Consider the following 5,704-nt stretch of genomic DNA (forward strand, 5'->3'; position numbering starts at 1 on the left):
TCTCTCTCTCTCTCTCTCTCTCTCTCTCTCTCTCTCTCTCTCTCCCCACACACACACATGATTTCAATTTTTCTTAACATTTTTTGTTATTCGGGAGGAAACTGAGACTTTGGCACATCAGAAGTTATTCGGTAGATAGGGAGTAGTTTGTTTAAAACAAATTCAATAGCTAAAACAGAATAAAATAGAATGAAAGAAACTAGAATAGCATCAAAACCAGTTCTCTGTTCTCTCTCCTCCAAGAAAAAATGAAGAAATAGAAACAAAAGTTCCTACCTACTGGCCACATTTATGCTGGGGAACCCTGTGGTAGGCTACACATCTCTATTGAAGTATCATTGAAGGGAAAAGAACACAGAAATAGCAGGTTCTAATTTGAGAGTTGATTTTAAAAAGTGAAATCACCAAGAAAGTAAGAAATAAAGAGCTTCTGTGGATTCATCCTATTTGTCTTCCTTGATGCTAAAGAATCTTTATGCTGTAGTTCTGAAAAAAAAAATCTTTATTTTTTTTAAACCTATTCTATCTCATGAAATATATAATTAAAGCTTCAGGCCCCTTCCTCCTACTTAGGATACCTCCTTTCTATTCTGCCTCTTTCCTGAGCTCTCAGCAGGTACCTGTATTCTCTACTCAAAGGTAGAAGCTTACACCAACATCCAATGGTGAATCCCTGCCTGTGATCACAGGGGTGGGAAACAAATGAGATATTCTTGAGCCAGATTTTTCAACTTCACCTTTGATATAAGATCTGCCTTAACACCTTCTCTTCCTTAGCAGTTTTGAAGCATGAAATTGTGTTTCAATAAGGAGTCCTTCTGCAAAAATATGAGGGACATCTTATTCAAGCCTCACTGGTGACATCCTTGCTCGTGTCAATCAATGGATATGATCTTCACTTAAGCTATTATATTCTTTCTCCCCACCTTAGTTTTGAACTATATCTTTAGAACTATATCTTATAAACCACTTTTAACCTTACCTTGCCTGACCCAGGTCACCTCACCATTCCCTAAACATTTCTTTTTTTTTTAAACAATTGGGGTTAAGTAACTTGCTCAAGGTTACATGGCCAGTTATTTCTGGGTGTGGTGCTAAGTATCAGAGCCTGGATTCAATCCCCAGGTCATCCCAACACTGGGGCTGGTGCCCTTACTAGCTGAGCCACCTGGCCACCCCTAAGCAATTGGGGTTAAGTAACTTGCTCAAGGTTACACTGCCAGGTGTTTCTGGGTGGGTGCTAAGTGTCTGAGCCTGGATTTGATCCCCCAGTTCATCCCAACTCTAGGGCCAATGCTCTTACTTGCTGTGCTATCTGGCCTCCCCTCCCTAAACATTTCTAACCACAACCTCTCCCCACCTCCAACAATGACCACTTCTAGCTTTCCTGAATAAAAACTCATTGTGAAAATGGATTACCTTCCTTGCTTGTATTTGTTTCCCTAGTGCTAGGCACAGTACCTGGCACATATCAACTAGGTGATGCAGTAGAGTGCCAGGTCTGAAGTTAATTCATCTTCCAGAGTTCAAATCTAGACTGAGACATTTACTAGCCCTGTGAACCTGGGAAAGTCATTTAACCTACGTACCTCAGTTTCCTCAACTACAAAATGAGCCAGAGAAGGAAATAACAAACCAGTTTAGTATATTTGCAAAGAAAACCTCAAAATGGTGTCAGGAAAAGTCAGAGATGACTGAAATGACTGAATAACAAAAATTCTTAACAAATTTTCTATCTATCTAATAACTCCTCTGTGGCAGGAGACTCAACCATGACAAGGGCTGGGGATATGAAGACAAAAAGTAACATTTGTCTACACTTACTTACATGTGCTTTGCCTAACACAGATAGATTGGCAAAGATGACAAAAAAGGAAAAATGACAATTTTAGATGTATTTTGGAAAAATGAATATACCATTCCAATATTAGTAAAGCCATGAATTGGTCTAGCCATTCTGGAAAGAATTTTGGAATTCTGGAAGGTACTTAGCCCATACACCTAAAGAAATCAAAGAAAAATGGGGAAAAAACTCATATGTCTAAAAAATTTATATGTATAGCAATTCTCCTTATTATATGTACCAAAGAACAGGAAACAAAGGGGTTACCCCTGAAATTGGGAGAGCAAATCATAGAATATCATTTTAATGATTATTATCTCACCCTAAGAACTATTGGGAACTTGGGAAAACTTGTGTTAACAGATGCAGATTGAAATGATCAAAACTGGAGAAAATATGCATGTGTATATATGTATGAATGTATGTGTATATAACCAAAAATCTTATAAAGAAAAATAACTTTGAAAAATCTAAGAACTCTGATGAAAGCAAAAACTTACCAAGACTCAAAACACAGTATTTCATCATATAATCATCGTAGATTTTATGCCATTTTCTTTTTCAAAAAAGTGGGATACGACCATTCTGTGAAGTTTCTTTAAAAAACAAATGTGCCAGTATTACTTGTTTTTGGTTTCATCCAGTCTGGCACCAACTTTTCACTCACTGAAAACTGTCTTTCTGCAGCTCTGTTTCCATACTGTTCAGCAAACATAATCACTTTCAGCTTGAATACTAAAGAATAGTTTTTTCCATTTACCCATAATCAGAAAGAAATGTTTCACACATTAATATATTGCTGGCAGAGGGCTTATATAGTTTAGCTAGCCTGGGAAGATGAAAGTATTACCATATCCCATGACTTACTTATGGAAGCTTCACCTGCCTGCCCACTCCCCTTTCACCTATGTCTCTTCATTGGTTTGAATGACAATACTGTCAATACCGCAGCACTCTAAATAAACCACACAAGTCAGCTTTTGGAAATAGGCTCGTAATGTGTATGTGTTCAGAATTCTAGGCTTGTGGCTTGCTGATAGAATCTTAATAAAGCTGCCCCCAGCCCCAAATATTCTAATTTCCTTATAGGCCACTCTGAACAGTAGACCCACTGCCCATATCTAACCATTCACACCCCCCCCACACTCAAAATGCTAACTTCTTCATGTATGCCTCACTGCTCACTAGAACAACATGTGTGTCCATGGACTCATATTTCTCATAGAACAGTAGGAGTTTCCATATGATGGGATCACAGCCGCTGCCCCCAGACCCATTCCTCATATTTCTCACAGAAATAACAGATGTGTCCATGCACTCAACAGCCTTAGACATGACTACGATAGCTAGTCAATCAGAAAGCAGGATCATCAAGATGCTGGCACAGGATATGGAGCACAAAATAATAAAAAGGACTTTCCCTAAGTAGGTAACTACCTGCACAGTATTAGTAAAAAAAAACTGACCTAAGGTGAACTTATGACATAGAGAGGTGTATTATAATACCATTATCATACATATGTACCCCCCAAAATGGGTTTTTCTGTATGCATTGTGAGTAATCACATGCAGAATTCCTCTATCACCTAATCCCTTAACTAACCCCTCCTGCCTTTTTAATATTCATAATTTATGTAATGTAATTGCATCTTTACCCTATAAAAATCCATCTTGCTTTCTCTGAAGTTTCTGGTTCCTCTAGGAACTTAGCCCACTTCATAAGAGGCATAAATCTCAATAAATGCCTACATTTGGATTAGAGGAGGTCTGGCTCTGAATTCCTTGAGATGGTTTCACCACAAAGCATTATGAAACTGAAACAGTTTTTGGTGTTCCTGGGTGGCCATGAGTCTAAATCCCAATATTGCAGTGCTCAAGATAAATGTGTATCCGTATGCCACTGGCGAATACATGCTGCTCTGTTTACTTTTTAAGTGGTATGATGAACATAATTATATCATGTGATGATTAAGGGTGTAAATGAATATTTTGACTAAAAAACAGGGTGTGAAGATTATGTGGTGGTGACAATTATGCAGTGAAATATGATAATGGAAGATGAAACATGCTCCCAACTTACTAGCAGAAAAATTATGAACTCAAAATGGAGAATAATACAATATAACAAGTGTGAAGTTTTATTTTGCTTGACTACACTTATTAAAAGGATTGCATTTTCCCTATAGGGGGATGAATTTGGGAGAAAGAAAAGGTGTGCCACAAAAATTGAGCAGAAAAAATAGAAGAGAGGAGAGTTATTGATGAATTATTTTAAATGGACAAGAGAGACTGAAAGGAAGCTCAGAAGGAAACAAAGAAGGAGAAAAGTTTTTAAAGTAATGTTCAATTTCTTTTATACTGGAAAAAATAGTATATGATAATGAAGATCCATGGTATTACATATAATCCTCACTTTAAAATAGTTTTTAGAGTTTCTCAAATTCATAACAAAAAAAATGCTACTTGGTTGACATTCCACCATTCCTCTATTTAATCTATAAATACAAGAGAAAAACTAGGTCAATCATCTAGACCAGAGGTTCTTAACTTTAAGGTCCACCTATACCCCATGGATAGATTCAGGGGGTACATAAACCTGCATAGGAAAAAAAAAATATATATATATATATATATATGTGTGTGTGTGTGTGTGTGTGTGTATACATATATCTATATCTACATATATAGTTTTACTTTCACTAAATTCTGTGGAAAATATAATTTCCTCCAATTAAAAAGAAAACTATTATTTTGAGAAAAAGTCCATAACACTGTTGTGAAATTTGGGGATCCCTGAAAATCTAGACATTACATTTAGACGCAGTTATGTAAAGGTAATTCAACATTTCCATGCTTGGAAGACATACATATCAAAAGATCAACAATTTTATCCTTATAGGTATATTCCCCACAGATTCAGATTACAATTGCTCATACATGAGTGGGTAGTTTTCTCAGATTTCTATGGCCTCAAAAATTCACCACCTACTGATACCTAATCTGGAATGATAGGCCATTACAATTTCTATGATGGAGAACAAATCAAGGAGAAATGACATGAAAATTTTCACACTAACCTGAAAGTTATGATCAAAAAACCAATCTGGATACAATAATACAAGAAATTACTATGGAAAATTATCCTAAAGTTCTGGAACAAGAAGGTAAAGTAGAAATTTAAAAAAATACCATTCACAACCTGAAAGAGATCCCAGGAAGAAAACTTACAAGAATGTCATAACCAATTTTCAAAACTCCCAAGTTAAAGAGAAAATATTTCAAGCAAAAAGAAAAAAAATAAATATCATGGAAATAGAGTCAAGATTTCATGAAACTTAGCAGCTTCCATTCTAAAAGATCATAGGTCTTGGAACATTACATTTTAAAGAACAAACGAGCTGGCAAATTGAGTATAATCCTGAATGTAAAAGAAAAAGGCATTTGACAAACTGAAATACTTTCATGTATTTGTAACAAAAAAACAAACAAACCAGAACTTACCAGAAAATTAGATATAAAAGATCCAGAAGAAATATAAGAAAAAATTAAAAATGAATTATAAGGTACACATTAAGGTAAAACTATTTATACATGCACACATGTATATGTATATGTATACATGCATGTAAGTATGTGTGTACATATGTGTATGTATATTATTACATTACAATATTATCAGTATTATTAAAACTGTCATCACTGCTAAGGTAGTGTGAAAGAAAAGTTGGGAATGGGTTTTTTATGATGGGATGACTCTAAAAAACAAAATTGGATAGGAAAAGATAAAAGGGAGCAATCATACTAAAATGGGGTCTAGAAGGAAGAAATAATACAAAGGAATAAGGGGGGTGGATGGCTGGC

Source organism: Petaurus breviceps, unplaced genomic scaffold (genome assembly GCF_028583685.1).
Source record: "Petaurus breviceps papuanus isolate PSGF00001 unplaced genomic scaffold, PetGlider_PUasm1.0 90977, whole genome shotgun sequence".
Taxonomy (NCBI): Eukaryota; Metazoa; Chordata; class Mammalia; order Diprotodontia; family Petauridae; genus Petaurus; species Petaurus breviceps.